We start from the raw sequence: 14,829 nt of genomic DNA, 5'->3' as shown, positions 1-14,829 counted from the left end.
GAAAGAATAATGCTATACTTACCACATTCTTATACCACATTTTTATTTTTTAGTATCCAATATATGAATGCCATGTAAGTTGCCACATAAGGTGGTATGAAATTATGGTATAAAAATGTGGTATATGTAGCACTACTGTTAAAGAAATAAAGATGAGGCACTTGTTATTTTGTATTTCTCAATTAACAAATAAAATTCTCTCAAGATTAGTATATAGATAATAAATCTAAAATTAAGAATTATATGGTAATTTCTTAGAAAAAATTCATTTCTAACCTACCTACTTTCATTTCTTAACCATTCATATATTTTTTTCTCTAAAGTGATAATAAGGTGTTCGATAAAATGACTCAGAGAAGATGGGTAAGCAGCTTATTGTATTAAGGTGCTCGATGACATGACTCAAAGAAGTTGGAGTAGACAGCTTCTTGTATTCTCCCACCCTCTAGGAAGGAAAACACATGGATCGGTCACTGATCCCCCGTTCCTTGTCCTCTCTCTTCTCTTTTTATAGTTAAGACTCTTTTGGAGGGCATTATCCATCTTCTCAACGTTGTACAACTCCTGCTAATGGGTGCACCCTGGACCAGTCTGTCAAAAGAGTCTACAGTGGAAGAGCTCTATCATTCCAAGCAAAAGAAAAGAGAACTTAAATTGAGCTCTATATTTCCAATTACAAATTGAGTTTTTTATTAATAAGCCTGAACATCAATCTTAAAAACAAAAGATCAACGTTTCAGATTTTGGTGATATTATCATATGATCGTTTTGGAGATTTTATCAAACATTAATTATGCAGTTTACTTGGAGATCAAGGAAAATCAAGAATATCTTCAGACATATGATGCAATAAGGAAAGATTCTAGAACCAAGGAAGTCAAGTGAGGTCCTACTCGAACAAGGAAACCTACCCTATAAATACCCATCTCCAAGAACAAAGACCTATGCTCAACACAGCAATCAATCAATAAGTTAACAACCAAAAAGAACTTGATGCTGCAGAGAATTTGATGCCTAAGTCTGCTTTTGAGAATGTTGATTCCTGTTTGAAGAACTTGATTGCAGCTCTTGAGGCTGCAAAAGAGGAGGCAAGAATGAAGGCCGAGGAAGAAGCAAAACTGAAGGCAGATGAAGAAGCAGAGAAAGAAGGAGAAGATGAGTCTGCTGCAGATGAAGTGGAATGTAATGGGACATCGACTAAAGAAGACTTGAAATGAATGGAACATTAGTTCAAACAAGTGAAAGAAAACGGAGTAAACCCTTTAAGGTGTGGAAGGAGAGTAAGAGTACATTTTTTATCTAGTTTTGTTAGGTTCTTCTTTCATAGGTCGGTTTTGATGAAGGATTCCAAAGACCAAATAGTTATAAAGCTGAATCCTTCTTTTATCTGGCTTTTCGGAGGAGCTTTCCAAACATTTTGATTCTTGTATTTAGAGTTTGCAATCAAAGAGGTATTTCTTTTCCAATGACTATAATTCAAGCTGAAAGAAAGGTAGAAATTAAGAATGTGTATGATGTTGAGTTGAAGGATCATGATATCATAGTTATGATGTCATGGTCCTAACAATTTCCATTTGGTTTACTTAACCCGTTTAACAAGAAAGAAAACAAGTCCACAGAGCATCTGCCGACTAAGGGACATAGAGACAAATCCACCAGTCAATTCTGGGCCAAGAATGCTTAATGTATTCACCATAGAATAATCAATACCAATTTACCCCCACCCTTTTTCCAACAAAATATATAAATATATATAACCTCCACCTAAGGAGAAATATTTGTCTGCTAAAGATGAAGTGAAATGCAATAGAACATCAGCTAAGGAAGTGTGAAATGAAATGAGAATCCGTTAAAGAAGTGAAAGAAATTATATCACTCCTTGAAGGTGGAGAGGTGTCATATATGAAAGTTTTTCAACTTTGTTTCTATTACCAACTTTTCAAAAGATTTTAAGTACTTCTATTAGTACAATCTCTGCCCCATGTTTTGTATCATCTCTTTAATAGATTTGTCCCACATGTAACCAATCCGATTCTTTCCATGCTCACTCTCAATGACATCAGCAGTATTACATCATGAGGGGTCAAAAAATATATAATATTTGTCAGCAAGCTTTCCTGTTAGTTTCCTTGTAATTACTAATGGTATATAATTTTAGACAACCATGGGAGGCGCGCATAACATCCAATAAGCGAGCTTTCCTGTTAGTTTCCTTGTAATTACGGAAAATGACTAAAATACTGAGTCAGCTGGGTCCGGGAGGTTAAGTAAGAACTTGATTACCAAGAAAAGGGTTTCTTCTCTTCCCTATATAATATAACCATCTCTTGAATTGCATTAAGAAGAAATCTATACTTGGCCAAACAAAAAAAGAAGAATAAATCTATACCACAAGAAGATCCAGAAATGGTGCAGGCAAACATGATGAATATGTTGATGATGGGAGAAAAATGGGCTCAACTGGGTTCATTGATTGCCACTGTGATGTTTGTGCATGCTATGTTTCAGCAATATTTTCCCGACCATCTCCGAAACCTTATTGAAAAATACACCAAAAGATACACCCACAAATTAGCGAGCTTTGTGTACCCTTACATCCAAATTACCTTTGATGAGTTGACCAATGAGTTTCGCAGGCGCAGTGAAGTCTATGCTGCAATCCAAAGCTACCTGAGCACCAAGTCCTCTACAGCAGCCAACCGGCTAAAAGCTCATGATGTCAAGGGCAGCAAGTCTCTAGTCCTTGGCATGGATGATAATCAAGAGGTCACTGATGAATTTCAAGGCATTAAACTTTGGTGGACTTTAGTAAAACAGGCGCCTAAACAGAATTCATTTTCTTTTTATCCTGAGTATGATGAGAAGAAGCATTACAAGCTGACCTTCCACAAACGCTATCGAGATGTTATCACAGGATCTTATCTTGATCATGTGATAAAAGAGGGGAAGGCAATAGCAGTGAAGAACAGGCAGCGAAAGCTCTACATCAACAATCCCAAACAGAATTGGTATTCATACAGAGGGACAAAGTGGAGCCATGTAGTGTTTGAGCACCCTGCAACATTTGAAACCATAGCCATGGACCCAAAAAAGAAAGAGGAAATTGTCAATGACCTCATTAAGTTCAGCACTGGAAAAGAGTACTATGCCAAAATTGGGAAGGCTTGGAAGCGAGGTTATCTCCTTTACGGGCCACCCGGCACTGGTAAGTCAACCATGATTGCTGCCATGTCCAACCTCATGGACTATGATGTCTATGATCTTGAATTGACCGGGGTTAAGGATAACACGGAGCTGAGGAAGCTATTGATTGACACTTCTAATAAGTCTATTATTGTGATCGAGGACATTGATTGCTCGCTTGATCTTACGGGTCAACGAAAGAAGAAAACGGAGAAGGATGAGGAAGACAAAGAAACAAAGGACCCAATTCGTAAAATGGCTGAAGGAGAAGAAAGCAGTATGAGCAAGGTCACTCTGTCTGGGCTATTGAACGTCATTGATGGTATTTGGTCAGCTTGTGGAGGAGAAAGGGTGATTGTGTTTACCACTAATTATGTGGACAAACTTGATCCTGCTCTCATAAGAAGAGGAAGGATGGACAAGCATATTGAACTGTCTTATTGTTGTTATGAAGCATTCAAAGTGCTTGCCAACAACTATTTGGATTTAGACTCGCATGAGTTGTATGGAACCATTGAACGTTTGTTGGGGGAGACCAACATGACTCCTGCTGATGTTGCCGAGAATTTGATGCCAAAGTCTGTTTTTGAGGATGCTGATTCCTGTTTGAACAACTTGATTAAAGCTCTTGAGGCTGCAAAGGAGGAGGCAAGAGTGAAAGCTGAGGAAGCAAAATTGAAGGCAGAGGAAGAAGCAAAACTGAAGGCAGAGGAAGAAGCAAAACTGAAGGCAGTGGAAGAAGAGAAGGAGAAAGATCAGTCTGCTAAGGATGAAGTGAAATGTAACGGAACATCAGCCAAAGAAGATGTGAAATGAATCATGAATGGAACATCAGGCTCAAACAAGTGAAAAATAAATAAGTCATATTCATTTTCTTAGGGTGTGGAAAGAGAGTGAAATAATCTGTATAATTAGAACGCTTTCTTACATTGTATATCCTGATCACTGTGTGTTTTTCTTATTGTGCAAAAAGAATTATTTGATGTAGTTGTTCCACATTTTGCATAGCCACAAAGATTTTCAATTATATGCTAGCAACACTTCAATAAGAATCAAATAGTTAAAAGCTGAATCCCTTCTTGATTTAATTTCATTAGGTCCTTTAGTTTGGCTATAAGGAGGACCTTGCCAAACATTTTGATTCATGTTTCTAGACTTTGGGATAAAGATGACAATTTCTTTTTCAATGACTGTAATTCCTTTTTTTTTTTCTTGCCAAATTTTCAATGACTGTAATTCAAGTTGAAAGAAAAATAGAAAGAATGTGTATGATGTTGAGAGAAAGATCTCATATTGAAAATGTGAGGCATTGCATAGTGATTTATAAAAATTTTAAACTACTTCTATTGCCAATTAATTTTGAAATAGATGCCTAAATTTCTTAATATGATGTTGAGTTAAAGGATTATTAATAATATCAATTTGGTTACCTAATTCCTTTAGCGAGCTCAACTCCACCAGTCAATTTTGGACCACATAAGTCCACACAGCCTCTGCCAACCTTAGGGCATAGAGATATATCCACCAGTCAATTCTGGACCAAGACTTGAATTTTAATGTGTTTTAGCATAATCATCTTTTTTTTTTTGGTGGTAATTTAGCATAATTAATCATCTTCACTTATTAAAGTTGTTCTAGAAGTGTTTTAAAGTTATAGGATATGCTTCTAATCAAATATTAAAAATCAATAAAGAAGTGAGAGTAAGGTGCTCGAAAAAATGAATCAAAGAACCTGGATAAGCAGTTTAAGATGTTCGATGAAATGCCTCAAAGAAGTTGGAGTAAGGATCTTGTTGTATTTTCCCATCCTGTACAAAGAAAAACACATGGATCCGCCATTGATCCCACGTACTATGTCTTCTCTCCTCTCTTTTTACTGCAATCCCAATCACATTGCGTGATAAAATATAGTTGAAAACTTTTTTAGGGGGCATTATCCATTATCTAAATTTTTTGTGAAACATGGCAAGCTAGCTTCATAATATCCATTACGCAAACTTTCCTGTTGGTTTCCTTATAATTAGCCAATGAAATATGGAGTAATGAAACTATGAAAGCATTGAGCTTTCTAAAGATCTTCTACTCTTCCCAATATTATAATTATGTCTTTAATTGCATTAAGAAGAATTTACCCCTCGAGAATTCCCAGAAACAGTTGTTTACACCCGTTTTTGACAATATAGTGCGCTAATTTTTGCACCCGAGCCTAATTGATTTTTGGCCATTTGATGGAGATTTGGTAGATTTTTCGGTAGGGGAGTTGTGCCACGTCTATGGTGCATAAAATGACATGTGTGTTTATTTAAAGGAAAGTTAACAGTTTTTTTTTTTTTTTTTTGAAAGGAAAGTTTACAATTTTTTAAAGTAAAATATTAAAAATATGTTACAAGATACGGTGCAATTAAGAAAAGATTCAAAAAAACCGGATGACAAGTAAGCCAAGCACTAGTTGAACAAGGAAAACTAGCATATAAATAGCCATCTCCAAACAGAACAAAGAGATGATGATATTTTGAGAGGGAACACAAACATGATGACGATGATGAGAGATCAAATGTCGACTCAAGTGGGTTCAGTGATTGGCAGTGTGATGTTTGTGTACGCTGTGTTTCATCAATATTTTCCATATCATCTTCGTTACGGTGCCCAAAAGTTAGTGAGCTGTGTGTACCCTTACGGTGCCAGTGTGATGAATACAGCAGTGAAGTGTATGCTGCAATCCGAAGCTACCTCAGCACAAAGTCCTCTATACGAGCCAAAAGGCTAAAAACTCACGATGTCAAGGACAGCAAGTCTCTACTCCTTGGCATGGATGATAACCAACAAGTCTATTATGGAGGATGCTGGCTCTTGTTTGAAAAATTTGATTGCAGCTCTTGAGACTGCGAAGGAGGAGGCCAGAATGAAAGCTGAAGAAGAAACAAACCTGAAGGCAGGGGAAGAAACAAAATTGAAGGCAGAGAATGATCTTTCTGCTAAAGATGAAGTGAATTGTAATGGAACATCAGCTAAAGAAAATGTGAAATGAATGGAACTTCAGTTCAGCAAGTCAAAGAAAATGGAGTCATCCCTTGAAGGTGTGGAACGAAAAGTGAAAAATTGAACCTTTTCTTTCAGTCTACTTCCTGATCCTCGTGTGTGTTTTTGTTTCTATAATAAGAATCATTTGATGGAGTTGTTTCAAATTTTGCATAGCCACATGAGCATTTTCAATTATATGCTACCAACAGTTTAAGTTGCAAAACATTTTTCTTTACTCGATCCATACTAATCAAGTTTAGACTTTAGGGACTGGATTAATTCAGATTGCTTAATAATTGTCCTCCTTGTTTCATGTGTACTGTGGTTTCATGAAATAATCATGTGGAATTACAAAGTCACAAATCTGTATGTACAAAAGAGCTGTTGATCCAGTGAAATTCTCACTGTGCATTTCATGTTTTGTTTTCTGCTAGAAAGTTTTCCTTGTATTCTAAACATTAAATAACATATTTCCCATACAATGCCTTTTATTAGTACCAAAGACGCGAAAAACTTATGTGGAGTAGAAGCATGATAAGAGCATGAGCCAGAGACTGAAAAACCCAACAAGGGACTGGTGAACCCACAATGATTGTTTGTCATTGCTAATCTTTGAAACGTGATCTCAAATGGCTGTCAAAGAGTTTTGATCTAGTTTTGTTAGGCTCTTTTTTATAGCTTGCCTTTGATCTAGGACTCCAAGACCCAATAGTTAAAAGCTTCATCCTTTACCAAACATTTTGATTCATGATTTTAGACTTCCAGGATCAAAAGGCATTTTCAATTCTTTCCCATTGACTATAATTCAAGCTGAAAGAATTGTAGGATCAATGATGCTGAGTTGATGAATCATGATGTCATGGTCCTAATAATTTCCATTTGGTTTACTTAACCCCTTAAGCAAGAAATAAAAACATGTCCACGCAGCCTCTGCCGACCTTGGGCATAGAGACAAATCCACCAGTCAATTCTAGACCAGAAGAAGGCTTAATGTCTTCCACAGACTAATCAATACCGACTCATCCCCACCCTTTTCCAACAAAATATATTAATATATATATATAACCTTCACCAGTTCACACTTCACCTCAGAATACAAATTGTAAAATACATCATTTCTGAACAAGACACAGAGGAGGCCAAGAAGAAGGAAAGTTCAAACATGAATCCAGGAGACGTGTTTGGTCATCTGGGTTCAACAATGGGTGGTTTGATGTTCGTGTGGGCTATCATCCGCCAATTCTTTCCTCACGAAATTCGAGGCCCCATCGAGAAGTACTCACAAAGATTGGTGGGTTTGGTCTATCCTTTCATCCAAATCACATTCAATGAATTTACAGGAGAGCGTCTGATGCGCAGTGAAGCTTTCACTGCCATTGAGAACTACCTGAGCTCCAAATCTTCCACCCAAGCAAAGCGGCTAAAGGGTGATATCAAGAACAACCAGTCCCTTGTTCTTAGCATGGATGATCATGAAGAGGTTGCTGATGAATTCAAAGGAGTCAAGGTATGGTGGGCTTCTGGTAAAAATGTTACCAAATCACAAACTTTCTCTTACCACCCTGTCAATGATGAGAAGAGGTACTACAAACTCACTTTCCACAAAAGGCAGAGGGATCTCATAATTGGGCCATACCTAGCTCATGTATTGAAAGAGGGCAATGCTATCAAGGTGAGAAACAGGCAAAGGAAGCTTTATACCAACAATGGGTCACATTGGAGCCATGTGGTGTTTGAGCACCCAGCAACATTTCAGACACTAGCCTTGGAGCCAGAGAAGAAGAAGGACATCATTGATGATCTAATGGCATTCAGCAAAGCAGAAGACTTTTATGCAAGAATTGGGAGGGCTTGGAAGAGAGGGTACCTCCTTTATGGCCCTCCAGGAACTGGGAAGTCCACCATGATTGCTGCCATGGCCAATCTCTTGAGCTATGATCTTTATGATCTTGAACTGACTGCAGTGAAGGACAACACTGAGCTGAGGAAACTGCTGATTGAAACATCAAGCAAGTCCATTATTGTGATTGAAGATATTGATTGCTCACTTGATCTCACAGGCCAAAGAAGGAAGAGAAAAGAGAAAGGGGAATATGAGGAAGAGAGAGATCCAAGGGAAAAGCTTGGGAAAGAAGAAAGAGAAAGCAAACCCAGCCAGGTTACTCTTTCTGGGCTTTTGAATTTCATTGATGGGCTCTGGTCAGCTTGTAGAGGAGAAAGGCTCATAGTTTTCACCACTAACTATGTGGAGAAACTTGATGCGGCACTCATAAGGAAAGGAAGGATGGACAAGCACATAGAATTGTCATACTGTAACTTTGAATCATTCAAAGTGCTGGCTAGGAACTACCTGAAGCTTGAATCACACCATTTGTTTCCCACAATTCAAAGCTTGTTGGAGCAGATTAATATGACTCCAGCTGATGTTGCAGAGCATTTGATGCCCAAGACCCTTTCTGGGGCTGTTGAAATCTGCATAGAGAATCTGATCCAAGCTCTTGAAGAGGAAAAAGAGAATGGGAGGATGAAAGCTGAGGAAGACAGGAAAGAGAAGAAAATGAAATCATCAGCTGAAGAGGAAGAGAAAGATCAAGAAACAGAATCATCTGATAAGAAATAAAGGGAGAGAAAAAGAAGATGGGATACAGGATTGGACAAAAGGGGTTTTGTCTCTTGGGTAAAGAAGAGTTGTATCATTCTTCTCCACATAAGTTTTCATAAGCAACCAAATTCATCTCCTTCCTCAGGTAAAACTGTAAAAGTTAGGTCTTGCATCCCCATTTATGTATCCATGTTCGAGAATCAACAAATTCAACTCCACACTGTTCACAAAATCTCGGGTCTTTTTTTTCATCTCCGATTACTTGATAATTTCCACAAGCACAAATCCACTTTTTATAGGCCCAAAAATTCTTTCACAAAATAATCCATCTTTTTCAGACTTATTGGTTTTGTAACGAAAAGTATAGGGTTGACCCACTAAGTTTATGCCTACATATTACATATATGTTTCCAAAAAAGACCAATAATGGTGTGAAGGTTTGAGCAAGGCCAATATACAAGGCTCCCTATCTTCAAAAAATTTAGAATTGGAATTTCAACAAAAACTTGACACTCGGTTACTAAAATTGCACCCTAAATGAGAGACGAATTTGCATTTTTTGGCCAGACATGTGGTAAGAGTTTGGTGTTGTAATTTTGTTGTCGTTTTCCTTTAGTTGGTGCCGCTTTCCCCTTTGTTCGTTATGGGCCTCTCAGCCCTCTCCTTTCTGTAATTAGATTTGGGCTTTATTAATGGACTTTCTGTTGAACAAAAAGAGCCTGGAGTAGCGATGGCCTTGGTTTGTGGTCCAACAATGGATCTCATTTTGTAAAGTGAAATTGGGTTCTGAAATGTTACCAAAACAAATTGGGTTCTGAAAGCGACGTCGGTTTGTGGCCCAACTATGGGCCCAAACAAGGATTACTACCACGAGTTTGCAGAAATAATGTTTATTCTAATAAAAGAAAAAGGCTGATGCATGGGGTCCAATCTATGGATGTCTCATATCTGCTTGTGAAGAATAAAAAATTGTAAATTGATTTGATTGGTTGTTTTTTTTTTGGCCAAGATTTGATTGGTTGTTGAATACATGTAAATAGAAGGGTTTATGTGAAAGGGCGACTGGGAGACTGGGACTACATAGTCTATTGACCTAAAAGAAAACGAAAAGTCTAATGTAAAGTGAGCCAGTAAACGTACACATGGCTAGCTATAGCCTATACTGCATACCTTTAGGGTTGAGATCAATATGAAATTTTGGAACTTTGAAATTTCATCTTTAACCCAATTGGTGAAGATAGGTGGCCGGATTACTAGATTATGATTATGGTAGGTGTTAGGTTTAAAATTCAATTTCCTATAATGTAACTAAAAAGTAAATTTATTGAGCGCATGATCCAAGTCTATTAAGACATTTGGAAGACTTTCTTAATTGATGAATTATGCATGCATTTAATTATTTAATTTGTAGTTTGTTTATTGTATAAACAATATGCAAGCATTAATAAAATTCCAGCTAGCTAGCGAACTTTATTGCTATACTCTTGTTTAATTAGCACACTTCTAGCGACAAACATGCTACCTTACTAATAGTGTTGATCGCTTGGTTCTGTGTCTAGTAAAGATGGTTTGGCCGGTTAACTAAGAGAAGTACCATTGCATTACCAAAACCTATAGTTTATATATTATTCGTTCTTTAATTTAATTCAATTAGTGAGATTGCTTAGATTCTATAAAAATTAATGAGGGAATTCTAAGATACAAGAAACATTTTTTATAACGGCCGGCAAAAGATGAGAATTAATCTATTAGATGTAGGGATTGAGTGATTGACCTTATTCGAGGGTACCTAAACATACCACTTCATTTATTGCGATTATTTTTTGATATATGATAATCAAACAGTACTCGATCGATCGATCTCCATGTCTAATTGTGATTTTTGCTACTCTGATAGGATAATGAGATTCATTAGGAATTTTTTCATTCATAAGTGCTTAACCAAGCTTACAGATCATGTTTTTTTTACATTCGAGTGAGCTATAAGCTCTATAGCAAACTGATCTTTTTTTCGCCTAACTAAATTCGACCTCTTCTAACTAGCTACTAGCTTAATTGCCAACCCGATCCCTTCTGTTAATGAGTGACGCTAATTAATCAATTGACTTGAGTTGAGCTGGCAATCTTGGAATCTTCTAGATAACTTCTCTTCAGGCATTGGCATTTGGCTGTGCTATGGCAATGCCAAAAGAATCAACGGGAGGACAAATAACTACGTGTACTATCACACAATATTAATTAAGAGAAGAATATAATTAAGTAGAAAAATGAAGATGGTAAATGAATATGACTAGATATGGATGCAAATTTATATATATTGAAGATAGAGTTGATAGCCTGGCCACACCAAAAAAAAAAAAAAAAAAAAGATAGAGTTGATAGGTGTACCATTTTCTCATTTGGATAATTAGGTATTGTTAGATACACATGTGCGCGCATAGAGAAAGAAAGTTATTTTAGGGATTGTTGTCACAGGAAGATGACACAAGCACAAACTGTTGGATCATATGCAATATATTACCCCTTACAATTATCAGAGCCCGTGCCATCTCTCCTGAGACAACTATCCCTCAACCTCTTTATATAGTCTCGATCTCTTCCTTAAAAATTTCTCTAGCTGTTCATGGCTTCAATCCCTATACATACTCACATATTTATAGATAGCTAGGCCTTCTCTCTCGAGATCTCTAGTTCTCTGGAATTTGGAGAATGTTGACTACTTTTTCTACAATATTATTACCAGGAGGTTGCCTATCCAATACCGTGACGTTACTTTTAATTTGCAAGGGCTAGCTTTACTTTGCATGAAGCTAGTAAGAAATTGATCGATGGGAATATATATATATATATATATATATATATATATATATAGTCCAATGACGATCTTTATTCAGATGTTCAATGTTAATTCGACCTCACCTAACATTAGAAACTTACTTGTAATTTACATATATGCTTCAATGCTTCTTCCAATTCCATTAATTGGTAGAAACTATTCATTAGAAAGACAATTTCCTCGAGACCTCCTTCATAAATTCCACGATTTCGTTCAATATAATTATATACTAATATATATGTCCTTTAGTCAAAAGCGAAAAGGGGGCTGAGGTTAAACCCTAGCTAGATAATTACTATACACCCGTTATATCCTAATATGCAATTTAAGCACACAAACATTTGTTGAAAGTAATGTGGAGCAATGTCTCACATTGAAAAACTAGAACTTAACATATGTGCTTATAAGTCTTGGACCTCTCTACCCATTGTCAATTGCTTTTAGGTTGGATGCTCTAATTTTATCATGGTATCAGAGCCAGGTTATTCGCATGTAAGGCCCAACGACCACACATGCTCTCACGTCACTCAATACAATTTATTCACATGTGCCTCATTAATATTCTTCAAAGTTAATGTTAATTATGAAGGTGGTGAGTTTTCCTAATATATATTCTGTTTAAAAAATCTATATCATGAAATAATTTTTACTTTTTTTTTATTTCTAAGTTTTTGGCAGCTTGTTAATTGGAAGAGTTATGGTGGTACAAGCTGGTAATTTCCTCGTATTGTGGAAAAACCAATATACAAAGCAACCAAGAAATTGACGCAAAAACTAGTCCAAGCCAGAACGACTCACATGGAGGGTCAGCAATTAATCATGCACCCTGGACTGCACACAGACACTCTTAACATCTTTATTCCTTTGCTTTTGATGGGAGGATATATGCATCATGACATGCAATTATATATATATATATATATTATATATATGAAGGCTTCCAGGAAATTGTCTTTCTAACTTTTAATTATCATTTTCCAATAGAATAAGAAATGAGCCATTTAATTAAATTACTAGTAAGTTTCTAGCTATATGGTGGAACTTTGGACATTAATTAATTAATTAATTGAGCAATTAGCTAGGATTCATTAGATCATATATTCCCAATATCTCACTCTAAAAGCAACTTCATGGTATTGAATAGGTAATTTCCTCAGTGTGGAAAAACCTAACAATATTCTCTGGCCGAATACAGAGAAAAGCCTGGCCTTCCTAGCTATATAAATAGGTGGGTATGTATGGGGTCTTGAAGCCATGAAGAGAAATTAAGAAAGATAGAAAAGATCATAGATAAAAGAGGTTTGGGGGATTCATGTCGCAGGAGAGATGGTGCGAGCTACCTGTGTTATAAATATGTATAACTAACGGCAGCATGTCCCATCCTCCTGTGACATGAAACCCCCTATTTCTTTATGCAAGTGGAATAATATCTCCTCATATTGAAGAAAAACCTAACATTCTGATTCAAAATTGAGAGAAAAGTGGCCTATGTGTGTATGTACGTATGAGGTCTTGAAATCATGAAGAAAAAAAAAATAAAAAGGTTGGGGGATTTATGTTCACAGGAGAGATGACACTAACTGGGTGCTATTGCTAGCAGCTGGTGTCATCCCTCCTGTGACATAAAACCCTACAACCTCTTTTCTGATCTTAATGCGTATCTAGCTAACAAGCTACAAAAGAGAAGATCGAAAATGGTATGCCAACTACTTTCAACATATAATTGCATACATATATATTTATATATAATTGATCTAGTATATTCATTCATTTTCTTAATTTTCATACTTTCATTCTTCTTACAATTTTCTTTATCCTACCTCCCATATTCCCAATGCTTTCTGTATGTGCTAAAGTGTGAGTGCGGGTTTGTGTTTGCATATATATCACAACAAATTAAGTTCTTTTGATAATTAAAGTTTGATAACACACACACACACACACTACAGTTGCACAAGGTTGCATTTAACTAATCAGTCACAGGAAATTAAAAAGAGGTGGGGGAGAAAAAACCTGGTCATTTCAAATTTAATTTTCAGGAAAATGATGTGAAAGCCTCAAATTGTGTCTAGTTTGTTTATAAATTAATTAACGTTGTGTGTACAACTAGTGATAGATAGACTTCACTAAGTATGAATCCTACAGTACAGGGAAATAATTGAGACCCCACATCATATGATTTAATAATTTATTAACACTAATTAACAGCTAGCGAATACGCAGTACTGCAACTTGTATCCAAAATATATGAAGAAACAAATAAATTCCCTGAACATTTTATAGATCAATTGATTTGAATATCTGAATTAAATGTCAAACTAAGGTGACCGTTAAAATGTCCAGCGCAAGCAGCCCACTTGCTAATTATGCGATGACAACGACCTATATATTATTGGATCGGCTCAACTCCTTCTAGCCTTGTAGGTTGGGCTCCAATTGGATCCTGAACCTTTTTATAGGTCCCAGCTGCAGTAGTTTTACATTATACACATTTTAAAATTTATTATTAGAATAATATTTCTTGATCAATAGTAATTGTTCAACAAAAAAAAAAAACAAAGAGGCCGGATTTTAATTTTTGAGCAAATTATAATTTAGTACTTCAACTTTACATGTTGTTTCAACTTAGTACCTCAACTTTGAAAACTTGTAAAAAAGTACCTCAACTTTCATTTTGTATCAACTTAGTACTCCAACTTTGAAAACTTGCAAAAAAGTACCTCAACTTTTATTTTGTGTCAAAATAGTACCTCCGTTAGTTTTTCTGTCAAAGTGGCAAGGGTATTTTCGTCTTTTCCTTAAATTTTAAAAATAATAATTTTTTTTTAATAAAAAAATTTCTTAAAATAAAAAAAAATTTCATAAAATTTGTAAAAAAAATTTTATGAAATTTTGTTATGAAATTTTAAGAAATTTTTTATTAAAAAGAATTATTATTTTTAAAATTTAATTTTACGAAAAAATTTCATAAAATAAAAAAAAAATTTATGAAATTTTTTTTATAAAATTTTTTTTATTTTATGAATTTTTTTTAATTTTAAGAAATTTTTTTATTAAAAAAATTATTATTTTTAAAATTTAAGGAAAAGACGAAAATACCCCTGTCATTTTGACAGAAAAACTAACGAAGATACTATTTTGACACAAAATGAAAGTTGAGGTACTTTTTTGCAAGTTTTCAAAGTTG

At 35.6% G+C, this 14,829-nt stretch overlaps 2 pseudogenes; both read left to right on the top strand.

The window, feature by feature from the left end:
- The first annotated feature begins 2,331 nt into the window (after positions 1–2,331).
- On the top strand, positions 2,332–4,166 carry LOC147288617 (AAA-ATPase ASD, mitochondrial pseudogene; annotated as a pseudogene).
- Positions 4,167–7,024: 2,858 nt separating this feature from the next.
- LOC147288616 (AAA-ATPase ASD, mitochondrial pseudogene) lies at positions 7,025–9,569 on the top strand (annotated as a pseudogene).
- Positions 9,570–14,829: the final 5,260 nt, after the last annotated feature.

This window comes from Dryas octopetala, chromosome 4 (assembly GCF_963921425.1).
Source record: "Dryas octopetala chromosome 4, drDryOcto1.1, whole genome shotgun sequence".
Classification (NCBI taxonomy): domain Eukaryota; kingdom Viridiplantae; phylum Streptophyta; class Magnoliopsida; order Rosales; family Rosaceae; genus Dryas; species Dryas octopetala.
This window is presented reverse-complemented; position numbering and strand designations above follow the sequence as displayed.